The 19,205-nt window shown below is 42.4% G+C and overlaps 1 protein-coding gene and 1 pseudogene across 15 annotated transcripts in view; both read right to left on the bottom strand.

The window, feature by feature from the left end:
- LOC141578737 (MFS-type transporter SLC18B1-like) overlaps positions 1 to 19,205 on the bottom strand; it is a 489,075-nt pseudogene that overhangs the window by 132,332 nt on the left and 337,538 nt on the right.
- The window catches only part of TOX3 (TOX high mobility group box family member 3), a 352,097-nt gene that overhangs the window by 80,212 nt on the left and 252,680 nt on the right, over positions 1 to 19,205 (bottom strand). For 2 of the 15 annotated variants that reach the window (XM_074370759.1, XM_074370760.1), the window contains exon 1: positions 4,685 to 5,055. The exons of the other annotated variants lie outside the window; for them this stretch is intronic. The gene's annotated coding sequence lies outside the window, so the exon portion shown is untranslated. Of the gene's footprint in view, positions 1 to 4,684; positions 5,056 to 19,205 lie in introns of those variants that run through there. 15 annotated transcript variants of the gene reach the window in all.

Genomic DNA, 19,205 nt, shown 5'->3' with positions numbered 1-19,205 from the left:
AGAGAAAAATCTCTGTCCTCACAAGGTTCTGTCCTAGCACAGGGGAGACAGGGAGCCGATAAAACAAATGCAGTGTGTGTTGTAAGACCAAGCGCATGGAGACAAATGAAGAGGGGAAGGGGGATGGAGAGTATCATGGCAAAGAGCAGAGGGTTCACAGAAGGTCACAATAGGGTGGTCATAAAGGTCTCCCTGAAAGGACATTTGAAAATAGACCTAAGAAGATGAGGAAGTGAAACATGAAAATGACTGAAGAAAGGGGGTTAGGGGCAGAGCGCAGGAAGGAAAGCAACAGCCCTGAGATGGGAAGGCGCCCGGAGCTTCCAAGCGCGGCAGGAGCAGAGTGAGCCTCGCCTGGGAGCTGAGGTCAAGGAGATCACGGCGGCCACCCAGTTACCGCTGTTCAGGCCTTCATGTGGACTTTGGCTTTTACTGCGAATGAGTCAGAGAGTCACGGGAGAGTTCTGAGCAGCAGAGTTAACAGGAGCACTAGGACCTCGCTCAATTATTTTTCTAGAACAGTCATCAACATACAGTTGTTTTTTTCCTTCATATCCAAGTCAGTCAGTTCAAGGAAACTAGATTCCACTCCTATAATTTCAGCATCCTTCCCATTAAAGACAGGAACCCCATTTAACATCGTGGGGTCCTCAGGCAACAAAGACTGACGTGGAATCGAACAGTGAAGATAAAGACTTAACTCAGTTCATCTACTGGGATTTCGGTCCTGCAGGCTAATAATAAGCTATTGCACTGGAATATTTGTGTTTATGAAGATATTCTGATGTACGATACTTTTTCTTTTTCCGTTCATGAAATTTTCAACATAAAAGAACCGTGAATTCCTATTTTGAAATCCACTGTGCCATTTTTATTCTGCCTGTATTTTAATATAGCATCAATATTTAACTACTCATTAAATGAAGTGTGACTTTTATACTGAAAATGTCAGTCTTTGCAGTTCATTAAATTCATTTAAAGTATAGCTGCTTGAATTTTTTTTTTTTCCTGGAAGAATAAAAGAACTATGAATTGAACGCATAAACTTTAAATTTAAGCATGTGTTTTCTTCAAAATTAACATTCAGGATCTGCAGCATTATTCATAAGACCGAGGGACTGTTTGCATCTTCCTGCATTTTACTTAGTGACTGTCGTCTTTATAGAGCACAGAGCTGTTTGTCACAGTTGGATATGACCAGCGGAATGTCACTGTGGACATTAAGATGTCATAAGCTATTATGAATCTCTGGAATTCTGCATGTAGTATTAAAAAAACATTATCTTGAACTATGGCATCAGAAAAAATACACCCTGGAAGATGTGAAATTTAATTAACTCGCTGAATCCAATAGGCCCTAAGAGTGGGCTATTTCAGTTTTTAAAAATAATTCTGATAAGACCTGAAAGAAAAGGATGTATTAGAGATGGAATTTGAGAAGTGAATTCAAATGAATGTGTTAGATGTTTGTGATTCTTTCTTCCTAAAATGACTATGATTTACATGGACGGAGCCATATATGCAAATGATTTAAAATCGCCGTGTGTACGCGTACATGATGACAGTCTCTTCACAAGATATTATTAGAAGACTTCAGCACTTTCTGAACAAGATGTAAAGGAAATGAACACCCCCGGGCCCTGCCTCTGCCCACAGACAGTGAAAAGGGACCAACACTCGTGACAAGAACCTGGCCACACCCCTCTGTGGTCCTCCTCCCCAGGGCCACCCCTCACACCAGTCCCAGCCACCCTCCAAAAGAGAAATCTAAACACCACCCTTGAAGAACATTTGAGCTTAAAAGTGCCTAAAAGATAAAGCCCAAACTCTGAAGCATGCCAGGAGAGATCTTTCGAAATCCAGCCTCTGTCCTCCCCTCCGGATCTCCGCTGAGAACCCCCATTTTCTGCCTCGTCATGACTCCATGACTCTGTGTGATGCTGCCTCCTCCCCCCCAGCATGCCCACCCCGATGTTCTTCTATGAAGGTAAAAATGGCCCCCAAAAGTTTCTTTCGCTAGAATGATAATTATAAAAGAAAAATGCTACTTTGTTCTATTCTGGATTCAAAAGTTTAAAAGGCATGAGATTTGAAAAAAAAAAAAAGAGGAGGTTTGGGGAGTTGGTTTTTTAAAAATAAAATCGCGGGACCTGACGGCAACTGTATGTGCTGATCTCACTGCACCAGATCAGACACAGTCGATAAAATGGCTGGAGAATCCGTGTGATGGATGCAAAGGTTGATGACTCGGGCAGCGGGGCCACCTGCGTATTTGTTAAAAGGTAACGATTTGCTTGAATAAGTTTGTGGGGTTGTTTTCTCTTTTTCTTTTTCTTCTGTCCTTTTCCCTGAAGCCCTCCTACTGGAAAGGAAATGGGAAAAAAAAAAACAAAACTTATCTGGAGTCCAGAGGACCTACCTAAATTACTGAGACAGTAGAACACATACAAAATAAAATAATAAATCACATTCTACTTCAGGCATCTGGCCACTCACTAAGAAGCATGCAGCCAGCCATCAGCAACTTTACCAGCTACACCTAGAGGGGCAAACATTAATTTCAAATCAGTGGCTACTGTCAAGCATATATGAATTTATTTCATTGCTTCTTTGCGATCAGAGGTAGTAGAGGCACAAACTAGAAAGGCAGTAACTAAAGGGAAGGCCTCTTCTCAGGCCTCTCCTTTCCACCACTGGGAAGTCCATCTAGGTCCCGTGAAGTCTAGGCACATGCATGTGCACACGTACATGTGCACACGTACATGTGCACACATACATACATACACATACACACCCTCCCAACATTTCCTAATATTTTTGTATTTTTACCACTCCCTCCCTTCCCTGTTATAGTACTAACATTGTATTAATCTGTAATATGAACTTGCCAGGTAAATCCAAAAGGAAGAGAAAATGAAAAAAAAAGGTGTAATCCAGCCCATTGAAAGATACCCTCAATCGGATTACTTGTTCCTACATTTAAATAGCAAAACTATCGGTCTGCCCAGAAAGAACTCAGTGTTCATTTGTTTGCATTTAGATCTTCCAGGATTGGCTCTCCAGGAACTGCCCATATTGTCCCAAGTAGCTACTTTTTATAAGAATGTTCCACTGCTGCCTCTAAGATATTCTCCAACATTCTTACTGGCTTACGTGTTCTCATACTTTTCTAAAATCTGTAGTTGCCCAAGTTTAATTACCCCAGAACAATCCAGTCATCGACAACCAACTAAAAGCGTATGGAATTTTTCTCCCCCATAAATCTATTCATTGAGATTCTGCCAAGCCTGGAATGTTCAGGGAAAGATTCAATAATCAGGGGAGAAATGAGTTGCAGAAACTCAAAGAGAACAGAAGAGCCAAGGCAGGAGATTAGGAAACCAGGAGATGAGGGCTCACTGAATTAAACATTCTTAAGCAGACTTACATACATAATGAATTGGTCAATTCTGTCCGATGTTTCTGAAAGAGATTACCCTTCCAACAAGCCAAATGAGTGTTCAAGGATGGTAGCTCGGATGGATTTCCGAACAAAATAAGTGTTAATCACTTTATCTCCCCCAATCTTTTTTTGTGAAGAAGAGCAACTTTTCATTTCTATAAAGCCTTGAAATCGTTGGCTGGTAAGGGCTAGGGGGCTGGGGGTGGGGGAGGGCTGGTTAGAGGATGCGAACAATGAAGTCCCTGAAAAGGGGGATTTCCTGACAATAAAACCCTGATCAGAGCCGGAGAGGGGACATTGTTGTCTGCAGCTCTCCCCTTTCCTCTGGGAATTCCAAGCGTGGTGGAGAGGGGAGGGTCACGGTGACAACTGCTTGGGGAAGGATCAGCCAGGTAGGCTTTGCGATTTATTGCTTGGGAAATGCTGGACCACCACAATACATGTTCTTGGAATTTGTTCTTTTAAATGCATTGCTACAGGCTCCTTAAGATATCCTGTCAGTTGTTCAGGAAATGTGTAAAGTAATCAGCCTATAAAATCTTTAAGCAAGGGACACTGAATAGCAGCATAAAATCGTACAACTGAGTTATGTACTGAGACCTTCCTGCTCACCAGACACAGGGCTGGATACTGAGGACAGAGCATCAGTCAAGGCAGAGACGGTCACTGCTCTCGGGAGGTCACGGTTTAGAGGGCCAAAACTATTCCTTAAGTGTCTAGGCACACCATAAGGTAGTCACTGCATAAATATTTGAGGGATGAATGAAGAAGACTTCTGAGCTTGGGATTCACGTGACTCGAGACTGAAAAAATAATATTAACTAGCAGATATATAGAGAATGACCAAACATAGGAAATAATCAACTTGAACGTGCCCCCAAAATTAGAAGAAATGGGATGAGAAATAAAAAATCCTTGACATCTAGATTCTGTCACTGAATACACTCATTGCACAGAGCCAGTCACTGGCGGTGTTTTCACAATTCACCCCAGTTTTGCGCCTGACTTAGTTCAAGTAACCAGAGACACAAGTGGGCCTTAATTGAGCCAAAGTCCCCAGTTCTTAGACAACTGTTCCCTCTAACGAACAGTCCTTCTCTTCCCAACCCACTGTATCACACAGCTTTGTAAATTCAAAAGTTATTATTTATTAACCCAGAGAGATGCCCACACAGAAAGAGAGAGAAAAGAAAAAGAAAGAAAACAGTTGCCAGGTGCCAAGGCAGGTGTGGATTCTTTTACCTGGTCCAGGAGCCTTCTTCCCTGGTGACTCCTCAAAACGGACACTGGCCTTCTTAGCTATTCCGAGGAACACACAGTGAGGGAGGCTCCTTTTAGCTCCATCAGGCCCGAGAGAAATAACTGCCCTATATTTAGATAAGTGCCCTTTGCAACAAAGGAGTAGCTCATCCCAGTTAGCACTTTCTAAATGATGAAAGCAGAAAGTTTTCCAAAACGCTCCCCTAACTCATTGGTGCCCAACCAGGGGTGAGTTTGCCTCCCAAAGAATATTCAGCAATATCTAGAGGCATTTTGGGGGGGTTGTTATACTGGAGGTGCCACAAGCATTTAGTGGGGAGAGGCCAGGCTTGCTGCTGAACACCTTATAATGCACAAAAAGCCCCAACCAAGAACTACCCGGCCCAAAACATCAATAGCGCTGAGGCTGAGAAACCCTGATCTAGTTATACATTAAGCAAAGAGCAGAGGATCCACCTATCAATGTTTAAGGTGTAAAGTCCTCCAAAGGGTTCTGGTAAAATATTGGGATATTCTGAGGCAAGAATCTCCTCCTATGGTCTAAGCTCAGCACAGCTATCCGTATGTAAAGACATTTACCTGATGGCAGGATTAAAAATAATATCCTAGAATAATAATGATGATAATAGCTAACATTAATAAACATGAATAACATAACATTAATCAACAGTAATGAAGGGCTTAGTATATAAAAAGTTACAGTCGATATTTACAGCAACCCTATGTTATAAATACTATTATTGTTCTCTACAAAGTAAGCTTCTTTATTACACACAATAATCCCGTGTAGCAGGTGGGTTTATCAGCCTCTAAAACGTAAATTCTGCGGGACAGGACTTTCTCTGTTTCTTTCACCGATTGTCTGGCTAGCCCCCAGTGGAGCAGGGTCCTCATTTCAGAGATGAGGGCGCTGCAAGGCTCAGAAAAGTGCTGGAGGTCACAGAGCCAATAAGTGTTGGGAAGTGGTTCAAACCGGGTCTCTGCCCTCACACCCTGCCAGCCTGCCAACTGCTTGATATTTGGAGTCATTAGAATCCATTAGACCTCTTGGGCCATCCTTAGATAAACAACCGAAGGAGGAGTGACTCAGGCTGCTTTCCAAAGTTACCAAAATAAAGTTTTCCACTTTTCAAGAAGCTGATTAAACAAAACAGGGCCCCAAGACAATGGTAAAGTACATTTGCATTGCTGTGAGTCACTTTAAAGCAATCTAAGAGGGTGGCTGGTTTTACAAGAGGTTAACTGCTTCTCTTAATTTGGGCAGGGCTCACGTGGCACCAGGCAGGCTTCCCAAGCCAAGAGAGCAGAGCTTTCTCAAAGATCAAATGTCCTGGGTGTGTGCAGAAACTCTTTCCAACCACTAGGGACCCTGGGATGCATGTGTGAACCAGTCAACACTTGATAACTGGTCCAATGAACCCCCAAGGCCAGGGTAATCTCAGCACAGTCATCAGGTAAAATTAAAACCACCTCTACTCAATTAAGAGAGATGTGAACATCCAGGAACGTTCAGGAATCAGTACTTTTTGAATGATAAGAGAGCTCAAACATTGATTTGAAGGCTCAGGGACTACCCAAATTTCCCCGTTTTCATCATTTCAATAGATTCCCTAATTCTGGGGGAAATATCCTAAAGGAGACGGATGACCCAGCAAGTGCCAACAACTGAGAATTATACCCGTCCTTATAAAGAGACCAAAAGGGGAAGGGATGTGTTTGGTTTTTAATTTTACAATATTGACACAACAATTAGACTTTAACTCTTTAAGTGGAAATTTAGAAAGATTTGCAAAGTATCCTTGACACTATACAAACATGCTCATTCCACTTATAATCATTTGAAGTATTTATTCATAACCTGCTTTTTCTCCACAAAAGAATTGGGTGACTTTCAAAAGTACAACTGATTCTAAAGAGAGGGGTAACATTTATAAGAACCAAGACAAAAAAAAAATTAAGAAAATAATAAAGCCAAGATGACCAGCAGTCAGGAATACACATCCTATTCTCTTGGATAGTTCCTAAATAAGTTTTGTGTTGGCCTCCAAGCTCCCTGGCAGTCAATGCAAAGAAAGAAATGAGAATAACAAGATTAATAATATCCATTAGATAAAACTAAGTGATTTTTTCCAGCTCTTCCTCACACAGTAATCTAAAAAGATTCTCTGGTAAATCATCATTTAAAAAAAAGAACACTGTGATATGTAATGGGCTATATTCTAAACAGAACACCCAGAAAGGATGTTCATGAAACCATTATTCACGGTTCCCCTCCACGCAAAGTGAAGCCCTATAAGTGTGTGATTCAATAAATGAGAGACCCAGTAAAGGCAGCTGTGGAGTCGGGTGCACAACAGGGTGTCGTCCTGGGCATTCAGCTCTCAGGCTGGCAGAAGGCTCACCTTAAATTAGGTAATCCTGATGAGCGGATGCCCTGCATCTTTGTCAGGCCCTTCCGCAGAAATACATTATCTCTTACAGCGGAGTTTTTAATAAGGATTGAGCAGCAGCCTTCAAGATCAACACTTCTAATAAGAAATCAAAAGACAAGAATTCTGCATCAACTATCAAGTAGGATGGCCAAACTTAGCATCAGGAAAAAATTTCCTAGGAAGATGAATTCTCATATATGGGTGATGTTACACTGGGAAATTTTAGTCAAGCAATGAGATATAGTCCGTTGTCCAAAAGATATCTGTTAACTTAGGGTTGAACTGGCCTCTTTAAAAAAAACAAAAACACACACCCCTTTCTCCTGACTGGACACTGTTTTTTATCCCTCTTTTTTTAATTTTTAATTTATTTATTAATTTTTAGGGGGTAAGTAATTAGGTTTACTATATTTTTTAGAGGAGGTAACGGGGATTGAACCTAGGACCTTGTGTATGTTTAGCATGTGCTCTTGAGCTATACCCTCCCCCCTTGCCTCTCTTTCGTATATAAGAATCTTCTAGATCACTCTCATCCATTGTCACACTTCTTGTCTTCTGTTGTCATTACTCTTACTCTTTCACTGGTCTATTAGAATTCCTTTAACTTGATTTGGTTTTCCTTCACTTGGTTTCTGTCCTAAACTTCCACAAGTTTCACCCTAATAAACATGGAGGCTCAAGATACATGGGGGTGGTGAGGGGTGCCAATTATGACCTGCCATCTTGCACCTTCAGAGAGCCAGTGTTTCCAAAGTGTTAACTATGTAGAGATGTTCTGATGATCAAAGTGGTATACAGCATAACTACAGTGTTTCCTCAGAATCTAGGACGGAGACAAGGCCATAAAAAAGGCAATAATACAGTACATCGTTTTAGCCCATTGGCAATCAGAAACCTGTTAAAACAAAGCCAGAACTGGAGACCACCTTTGAAAAATTATTAATGCAGACAGAACAAGGCTATTATGCCACCAAGGAAGTTACTTATTATGAAAAACTGGGCTTTAATAAGGGGCAAGGAAAATAGCTATTTCAAATTAATGTTTTCAAAACAACTAATACGATGACTAAGCAATGCATGAAAATATTAAGATAGGCAATCCTGCTTTGTGGTGTGGCTCCATGATCACTGCAATGACCCTGAGCAGGACTCGGTTTAATAAAACTCACCAGTCCTCTTCTGAGGAATTTGGGGTTTGCTTAATTGTGGTTATGCAATAGTGATATAAATTAAAAAGTGAATCAATACAGAAAAGAATAAATAAATAAATAATGATACCAGTGGTGTGTAGATATGGCTGAAATTTCGTGGCAGGTCTGAGAAAGCACTGATATGAACAAAGGTGAGCCACGGAAAGTGGTTTTAGAAGGAGAATGATGCTTAGACCAATATCCCTTTAAGGATTAAACGAAAGTTGAGCATAGATTTGATTGGAGGTGGGAGGAATCTAGAGTACAGAGAATCGTTGAGGAACCTGTGCTTACGGCAGTGGCCTAGGCTGGAATATTAAGACACTGGCAGTGGGAAGAAAGAAGACAGAAGTAAAAGAGATGGTGAGAAGAAAGAAATAAAGACGACACGAAGAGGTATGGCATTAAAGGAATGAAAGGGTCCAAGTAATCAAAATTAATTTTTTGCCTCTGAAAATGACGGAGGCATTGTGAGAAATTGTGAAAACTTGAAGGGAAGCTTTGAGAGCAGAGGGATGCCATATGGCTTATGTTGGATTTGAACTGATGGCAGGCAGGGAAGTGGTGATACCCTGTAGAGAGATGTCATACAGGGGCTGAGAAATGTAGGTCATCAAGCTAGAGAGGAAGACCTGAGGCCGTGGGGTAGACTGCAAAACAGGCCACCATTCTTCATACCTCCCTGTATCCACACTCCTTTGTAATGTGATTTTACAGATGCTCCCTTCGAGAAATGGAATCAATTCCCCCTCCCCTTGAATCTGGCTTTGGGTAGAAGAATGTGGTAGAAGAAACGGAGTCTCTGAGCCTGGGCTTAAGGGCTCTTTGTACTCAGAATGCTGGCTCTTGTGTACAACTAAGCACTCTAGAGGGAGAGACTACATGTACAGGCAGGGGAAAGGAGGGGCCCCAGCAGACAGCCAGCCAATCTCCAGAAGCAAAGCCTCCTGGCCAGCCTGCCAATGACTAGAAACACACAAGAGAACCCAGCCAAGATGAGAATAACTACCCCACTGGGCCCAGCCTAAATTGCTGATTTGCAAAATCACAAACAAAACATGTTTTTTGTTTTAAGCCACAAGGTTTAATTTGTTACACAGCAATAGATAACTGATACAAACAACATCAGGGAGGGAACTGCTAAAGGCAGAAATCAGGATCCCCATATAAAGTGGAAAAAAAAACATGAGGGCAAAAGAGCAAGAAGCCGAGCTTTAGGAGGACATTCTCACTGCCTGGGAAGAGGAGGGAAGGCAGCAGATAAGAAGACAGAGCAGAAGAAATCAGAAGCATCCAAACATGCAGTATTTCGGAATCAGGGACATGGGAGATCACAGGAGACAGAGGGGTAGGAGATTCCAAGGAGTCATCAGAGAAGCACAGCCCCAGGGCTCAGCACAGGATCCTGTAAAGCAGGCCCTCCGTATTCGTGCATGAATGAATGAAATCAGTCTGATCAGGCAGAACTCACTGGAGAAGAGGGGAAAGGCAGAGTCAGTAATGCAACTAGGAACAGAAGCAGAATGCCGGGTGTTAAGGAGGGCCTGAGTGGGAAAGACACGGAGCCCTAGGTAAAGATTTGTTTGAGGAGCAATTGCTCATAGAGACGTTAAAAAGGGGGTCCACTGAGTCAGATAAGAATGTCAATGCGGATTGTCCTTTCTCTAGGACTCACAACTACCAGTGTGGCCAGGAACCAGCGGCACGCCAGCATCACCTGGGAATGGGTTAGCAATGTCAACCCTCAGGCCCACCCAGACCTGCTGGGCTGCATTTTAACCAGACCCCCAGCTGACTGTATGCACATCCCAGTTTGGGAAGTACGGAGACAAAGAAGAACCAGTGTTTAATTACATCTGGAGAAAGTCATTTTGTTTTCAACTCCCTTTCACGCATCTAGATATAAATCAAAGACAGAGTCTCAGTTTGGTGCTAATACATCTTCAGCACCTCCCTAACACTTGCAAATCCCCCTTTCAACAGAGAGCACAGCCCAAGTCAAGCAAGGTCTCCAGTGAGCTTCCCGTAATACTGTTTACTCCCCTGCTGTTTATTTTTAGGATTTTCTTCTCTGTATGGGAAGTGATAGGATTTTCCATTTGTGATAGTCTTGATTTCACATTAATTTATGTAAGGGGGAAAAGTGGAATTAAACAGAACTATGACGCATATTATAGTGTGGACGGAATGAGGGGATAGCCAAAGTTGTGACAAGTGAGGGGGCACTTGATCTGAAGACTGGAAAATGTGGAGTGGAGGTCAGAGGACATCTGGGCATGTTTGAAAGGAGAAAGGAGTAAGACAGGAAAGGTGGGAGTTGTCTGTAGAGCCAAGAATATGTAACAATAGGAAAGGAATCAACACTGTTGGGAGGATTTCTCCCAAAGAGGAGACACTGAGGGAAAAAGAGAGAAGTGGTTCCTACCCAAGTGAGGATGACAGATGAGCAATTCCTACCAGGTAACAGGAACGCTCCTCATTAAGTGAAGGATCCAAGTTCCCTTCTAACAATGAGGGGAGAACTGGTTTGACTGTGATTTGAACAGTGGAGAAGACTTGGACTATCCCTTTGGAGAATGTCCAAGAGAATAAAGAGATGAACAAAAGGATACACAGCAAGGACCCAGGTACATTCAGACAGCTCTCATTTTTAGCACGGAAAATGAATGCAGTTTTCGGTCATCCTAAAGTTGAGAAACGAGGCTGACTAAAGGCTGACCCCGCGTACACAGCTAGAGGAGAGGTGGCTGAGGGGGTTGGAGGTACAGAGGAAATCACCATGTCTTTGTAGTCGAGGCTTTATGGTCAAGGGGCCGGAGGAGTAAGTGAGGAGAAAGGGCATAAAGAACGGCAAGTTTCTGGGGGAAGAAGATTCAGTGGATATGATGAGCCAGAGGTAAGCTTGATCAAAATGGAAATGCAGCAATTAAAACACAATCTAGTTTTAAAAACCTCAACTGAAGATTGACTCGGGCGTAAAACTTTGTCATCAACAGTTAGGACTTGAGCAATGGCAGTCTAAAAATTCAAGAGGTAATTTGAAAAGAAGACAAATTTGGGCCTAAAATATAGGTAGTCAATTAACATTAGGACATTGGACTGGAAGTGCCTGCAAAGAATATAAATCATTGGGTATTTTAAGCACGCCCAAAATAAAACCCCCAGACTGAAGAAAGGACTGAAAAGGCAGCACAGCGTATCTCTTTTCACCAAAAGAAGACCCTCCAAGGAGCAAATAAAAATTAAAATATTGAATGAGGTTTAGCAAAATACGTTACAGTTTGTACACAAAATCTCAAACTTGAAGATACCCGAGAAAGGTTCCTTGGACCTCGCCCATCACTCACTCACAGGCACTCCCCGCTTCTTCCACAGCAGTTGAGGGTCTCCCTGGGCACATGGCCAGCCACAACTTTGCAGTCATAGGTGTGGGTACCTGGGTACTTTGCAGTCATAGGTGTGGCCATGTGTCTAAGTTCTGGCCAGTGAGAAATAAGCAAGTATCACGTGGCAGCCTCTGGTCCTCCCTGGACCCTTGACCACTTCTTCTTCCTGCTGGTTGGACCATGATGATGACTGGCACTCTACCTTGAACCATATGGACAAGGGTCACATGAAAGTTGCAGGCAGCTTGGGTCCCAGATGTCTATGAAGCCCCCATACCAGCTCTATGCCACTTAGCGCTAGTCTTCGTTAGGGTAAAGAGAAAGTCTGTCTCATTTAAGCCACTGCTACTTAAGGTTTTTTTTTTTCTGTTCCTTGCAGGTGAACCCTAACTAACAGGCTCTTCTTTGCTAACACGGAAGTCTCCCCTTCCTTGACCATTTCTTCACCAGCCTGAATAGTTGGACTAAGAGCAGACATTTCAGTATCTCCTTTGCTTGTTTCCCTCAGCCCCTGTTCTTCTCTCATTCCTGCTTAGGCAAGATCCACCACCAACTTATGCTCACCACCCATGACCCCATTCCTGCCTCCAACAATATCAATAGAGGACATTTAAAATAAAATGTAAGCTTAAAAACTTCTCCTAGCGATCATTACAATGGGAGGCCAGTCCTTGGACACAAGACAACCATCTCTTCACCACTGCATTTCCATTGCCTAGAAGAGTCTGGCACACAGTAGGTCAACATGTTTATTCAGAGATTAAACTGCAACCAGATCTTCTATTCAGTAGTATTTTTATTCAACCCCAGTGCACTCTTTACTACATTTTCTGGGAAGTGCAAAGCACTGTTCCAGATGCTAGGCATACGAGGATCATCAAAGCAGACATGGTCCTTGCCCTCATGGAGTTTGCATTCTAGTGGCAAGAGATACATAAGGAATATATGATTAAATGACTAAACACAAAGTCAAGTAGGGATACGTGCTATGGATAAAATAATGAGGGAGGAAGATGGTGACTGGAGGAATGGGGGAAAGGCTATTTTAGATATTTAGATATTTTTTCAATGGTCAGGACATACTCGAAGGTAACATTTGGGCTGTGAACAGAAGGCTGAAAAGATCTTTGGAGAAAGGGTTCCAGAGGGAAGAGTAAATGCAGGAGGATGGGATGAAGGTTGGTGTGGTGAGACACACAAAGCAGGGGCGGAGGGAAGCAGGGGTAAGGAATGAGGCAGAAGGAGGTGAGGATAGATCTTGGGCTTGCCAATCAGCCCCCAAACCCATTCGTAGTCTCATTGTCTAGGTCCATCTATGTTGCTGCAAATGGCATTATTCATTCCTTTTTATGGCTGAGTAGTATTCCTCTGTGTGTGTGTGTGTGTGTGTGTGTGTGTGTGTGTGTGTGTGTACCACATCTTCTTTACCCAGTTGTCTGTCAATGGACATTTAGGCTGTTTCCATGTCTTGGCTATTGTAAATAGTGCTGCTGTGAACACTGGGGTGCGTGTGTCTTTTTGAATTAGAGTTTTCTCTGGATATATGTCCAGGAGTGAGAACTATATTCAATTTCTTGTAATAAGCTGTAACGGAAAAATATCTGAAAAAATGCATATATATATATGTATATGTATAACTGAATCACTTTGCTGTACATATGAAACTAACATTGTAAATCAACTACACTTCAATAAAAAAATAAGAAAAAATATAAATATCCTCACTCTCATTCATATTGCTCTCTACCTCCCTCCACCCCAGCCTCCTTCCCTCCCTCTCTGTCTTTCTTTCTCTGTTACTCTTTCAATCAATCTCTCTCTCCCCTTCTTCCCCCAACAAATTTTCCATTGAAATATTTATCTTTAGCCATCTTCTTTTTCTTCACTAATATCTCAGAGAAAGGGTTACCAAGCTTGCATTTGAAGGCTAACTCCCCTTTATCCACAGCCTTCATTCCAACACCAGCTGACAGCCTCCATGAGCCCTTTCACCTGACCACACCAGCCCGAGGAACCCTGCCTCTCATTCATCCTGCTCCTGAAGCACTTCCACCAAATCAGTCATTAGCTTCAGCCTAGAACATCTCCCTGCGTACACATACTCACACACACACACGCACACACGCACACACACATATTTCATGACCCCTTGTGTATACACACCTGCTCTCCTACCAAACTAGATGTTTCTTGAAGGCAGACCACATCTCCTCTCAGCCCCTCACAAGACGTGCATTCCAAGTAAGTGCTTCATAAATAATAATGATGCCATCTGCATTAAAATTAAATAAGCAAATAAGCACAAGCTATTTCTGGTTTCCACAAAGAATAAGAAACATGGACAACTCAAATCCTCAGAGATCTTCAACATCGTCAAGCTTCACTTCATTTAGCAGTTTAAATGGACTTTTTTTTTCCCGACCCCACACCCACTTTCCTTCACTGTGACATCAGCATTTCACTCTCCCTCTGAGGAACCATTGCCCCTGACTCTTAGCCCACATGGTTTCCATGGGGCCGACGGTACGCGCCCCTGATCCTGAGGTGGGTATGGGACTTTGGGCCTGGGCACATGACCCAAGTCTGTCCAGTGAGGCTCCATCCAGCGCAGCTACTGAAACAAGAGGGGAAGAGAATCCCTCCCTCTTGCGGAGGCTGAGCTGTGCGGGTATGACTTGGAGCTGCTGCCCATCATCCCACCACCCGAGTATATAGCCTAACTGAGAAGCCAAACAGATGAAAACAGCGCTAATACAAGAGAGTCTTCACAGCACCCCCCCCATAACACCTGGATCCAGCTATGCCTGAAACAAGCCTTACAATTCCTTTTCTATTTAATTCAGTTTGAGGACTTTTTCTGACTCGCAATCAAAAGAATTTTTACTAATACAACAGTTTTGATCACTTTTTCATTAATCATGGTTGTTACAATTGTTTGAGCAAGCCGACTGACAGGAGGAGAGTTTATCAGTGGTAACGCAGGAATAAAGGAGCAGCAAAACAGATCTACTAGTATGTTTTGGGAGTGCTCAACATTTCTAAATTTAACGCATCCTTTGTTCAAGAAAAACCAACCCAACTTCCAACCAAACACACAGATTTCATAAAGGTTTTCTAGTCAGGTCAGCATTTGGGACTTCTACTTCCTTTTTTAAAAGAAAGTGGAAAACGTTTGTTATTCTACAGGACATCAAATCCTTTGCCCATTACAAATTAGCTGCAGAAATTGCTGGAAAATCTCACAACATAGTACAGCTACACTACATCAAGTTAAAATATTTTAAAAACTCACTTCCATTACAGTATTTAACACAATTCTTCTATATAAACAATTTAGTCAATGTAGAAAAGGCCACATTCAACTTGCAAGACTTGGGCTAGGAGGGCCCACCTGCAAATCTATCTCCTCCAGAAGAATGAATCTTTATCATTCAAATATGTATCTAAAGTGAAATCCAAACCCTTCTTGATATTGGCCAATTTGTTTAACTTACAGATGATCAAGACATTAAAATTATTCTTTTATAAACAAAGTAAAATTAAATTATGATTAAAGACAGAATGTTAGTCATGTAAGAAGGGCCCTTTTCCAACGGCTGATGTGTTTTACACAAGCCTGGAACATATTTAAAAGAACATCGCCTCCCTGAGGAAGGGATTAGGATACAAACCCACGAAACAAAGAAAATAAAATGATCTACTACAAAGGCAGAAGATAAAACCTGTCAGAAGCTCATGCAGATCTTGAATAAAAGCCTCTACTCCTTGTATTTTAAACCAGGCTTTTTTTTAAAGGAGTGCTGAATCCACCTTTAAAATACATTGAATTTATAAGCATACTTTGCAAAAATCCCGTCCTGCCTTATTAACCAACTCAAAACAGATTCTCCAAGATACTTACGACACCATTAACATGTCACAATAAGGAAAAACACATGAAATGTTTTAATTCATAAATGGTTGATGTGCTTGTAAAGTATGGTGTTGCAAATGTTGCATTATTCCCACTTAATGACAACCATTTAAGAATGTTTCTTTCCAAATAATTAAGACAGAAAAGATATATCACACACACACACTTCTTTTTTATACTGTCGCTGTTAATGGTGCAGTGGGATTTCCAAATTTTCTGAGTTTCACACATTACACCCTAAAATACTACCTCCCTAACTGGGAAGTTGGATTAACAAACACCACACCAATCAACCCTCAAGACAAGGATGGGTCCTCACCACCCTGTCCCCTCACTCTTGGAGGAGTCCCTTCCATTTCCATCGCTTTTCCGCATACAGAAAGACACCAACTTTGGTTTTTCAGCCCTGAGCTCTCTATTGAGTTCCAGTGCACCTACCTGATGTCTCTGTGGGAATGTTCCACCAAAATATCCCACACGGGCTTTATCTTTCCTTCAACACCAGCTTCTCCTCTGGCCTCTCTGCTTTTGTTCATGGTCCTAGCATTTGTTCAGGCCCCAAGTTCAAACACCCTGAGTTGTCTCTGTCTCCTCTTTCTCCTTCCTAAGCTACAGAGATGCTCTGTTCAGTGCCCTCCTCTCCGTCACATCCATATTCACATCTCCTTAGTTCGAATCCTTCTCACACTTTTATCTCAGTTGTCTAGTGTCATTGTCCCTGATCATCTTGGCAGGTCCCACACTAATCCAGTCAAAAAGTCAGATCCATCTTAAGAAAGTGCAACCCCAACCACACCAATGGCCCACCCAAAATTCTTCAAATGTGCTTAGTAGTAGATACGGTTGTCTTTTCAACAGCCTTTCTTCCTTGCTAACACAGCATAATATCAATTACACTTACGTGACAGTGTGTCCAGTCCCAGGGGATGGCACGGGTTTGTCTAAGCTGATCAGAGCAATCTCCTTCTTCTTTGTCAATGACTGGCCTAGCGTGGGCACACGATCCTTTCTCATCAATAAGATAAAAGAGTCTAGTGGAACTGTTTCCAAGAAAGCTATTCTTTCCTAGTAAGAGATGTACAGAAGGAGAAAGTGTTCCTTTGTTATCACTTCCACTTCCCTCTACTAGCCTGCTTCCCATTTTGCATGCCACCATGTGAGGGTGTGATGCTGAGCGCTACAGCAGCCAGCTTGTAACCATGAGGAGACTGTTGAAACTCCAAGGATGGTAAAATAAAAAGAAAGGTAAAGAGAGACCTCGAAGACATGCCTGAACCATCCAAAACAGCCTGAGATTGCATATCTAAAGTCAACAAATGTCCTTATGGTTTATGCCACTATTTGTTGGGTGTTCTGTTACCTACAGCCCAAAGCATTCTGACTGCTAAGCTTACAAAGAACAGACTCTTCTGTGCCGTGCTACTCACAGCACAACATGAGCATCACCTGGAAGCCCCACCCCAGACCTATGACTCAGAACCTCTAGGGGTAAAGTCCAAGGGCCTGTGTTATAAAAAGCACTCTAGGTGATCCTTGTGTACATGAAGTTTGATAAACACTGCTCTATAATACGGTCACAAGTCACCTTTTTCCATTTCATCCACTATCCTACATACCACAAGGAATAGTGGGTCTGTATTTCTCCAATGACAGGGACCTCAGTTCACTAGGTCTGAGCATCGTTGGATGCTCGTTTAATTTCATCTCTTCTTAATCAAAGTTTTCAAACTCGAAGCCTCTTGGGACCTGAGAGGTATACAGAGAGCTAAGGATGAGAAGGAGGGAGTGGAAAAGAGCCCGGTGAACTGTGGCCATCAGAAGGGCAACTAAGCAGATGTTGCCGTGCAAGGGTCTAGGTCTAGTACTGCTGAATTTATGATTAAAGAAAAGCTAGAAATCCAGATCTACATGCAGAAAATGTTAGATACAGACAACTAATTGATTTTTTTCAAATTCTGGTGCAAATTAAATGAAGCAAGTCCTCAAGTGGATTCAGTGTCCCTCTGACGGTTTGTAGCCTGGAGTAGACAGTTCTCGAAATAACCACAAATCCTTTGAACATTATGGCCACATCCAATCACTGACTTCATCTAAAATGATTAAAATTAATACTCTTTGGCTAACTGTATGTTAGTGTCCACTGAGCACAGAGTTCTCATCGACATTCCACTGTTCGGGGTGGAAAAATGGTGGGAGTTTATGGACGTCTAGTTAGTGTCCGCAGGACTGTTTTCTCCATTTGGCATCATAGACTGGACACCTAGAACCATAAACTTCTCAGGGGCCTACAAAAATGCTTAAAATGTGACAGAAAAAAAATAATTGGCCACATAGCACATGCAAGCATGACCCCTCCCACACACACACCAAAACTAAAACTAATAGATGCTTGATTAAACGCCTACCAAAAGCAAACATAAGTCACCTAATCAATGTCAACTCAGACATGGTATCATGCCGTAGTACATTAAACGCAGCCTGTTAAGGGGAGCTCAGATCAACAGGGCTTAGGAACTACCAAGGTCCTAAAAAGGCCCTGAGTGCCAACCTGGAAGCAGCCATTCTGCCCGAGGTCTTGTCTTCTTTAGAGCAATCATGAACTTGGCTACCCAGTTCTACCGCCCCTTGGGGTTGCTCACTCCAGGATCCTCAGCCTGGAAGAACAAAGTTTTCAACCATGGCCGCACACTGGAATCACCCGGGGAGCTTTTAAAAACACTGCTGCCTGGATCTCATCCCCAAAGATTCTTACTGAGCTGGTCTGGGGTAATGGTGAGTATCTTTTATAAGCCTCCTCCCACCCCAACCATGGCTGAAGCGTAACCAGGGCTGGGAACCCACTGTTCTAGAAGCGTTTTCAGAAACATTCTCTGAGATAGTCATCTTCCCAGTTAGCCCACCTTGATTTTCTCTCTACTGCCCTGGTTTGGAACAAAGGAAGATCATGGTACCATCAGTCGTCTGATTATCAAACACAGGGATTGGCAACCTTTTTCTATAAAGGGACAAAGAGTAAATGTTTCAGGCTTTGTGGGCCATCCAGTCTCTGTCACAATACTCAACTCTGCCTCTGTAGCATGAAAGCAGCCCCAGACAATATGGACACAAGCAAGTGGGGCCGTGTTCCAGTAATACTTTATTTATGGACACGGAGTGAATTTCATTTTCATAGTCATGAGCTATTATTCTTCTTTTGAGTTCTTTCACCATTTAAAAACATAAACACTGACCTTAACTTGAAGATCACACCAGGTCAGGGGGCCAGATGTACCCGGTGGGCTGCAGTCTGCCAACTCCTGATCTAAAACTACTATTCCATCGATTTGAGACCATAAAATTAATGAATGATAGACTCCCAATTATCACATTAGAAGTACACTGAGAGTGGTCAGATGATACTTCTTCCACTCACTTAACTGAACTGTCCACACAGTTGAACCATGGAGTAGAACTGCCCACAGAGTTGAACATAAATGACACATGATTTATTTAAAATGATTTTTCAATCCGCATCGGCAAAGGAGCTTGTCTAAGGCATATTTGCAAAGAAGCAATACACAAGCATGCCTTGAGGGTCCCATG

Source organism: Camelus bactrianus, chromosome 9, assembly GCF_048773025.1.
Source record: "Camelus bactrianus isolate YW-2024 breed Bactrian camel chromosome 9, ASM4877302v1, whole genome shotgun sequence".
NCBI lineage: Eukaryota > Metazoa > Chordata > Mammalia > Artiodactyla > Camelidae > Camelus > Camelus bactrianus.
This window is presented reverse-complemented; position numbering and strand designations above follow the sequence as displayed.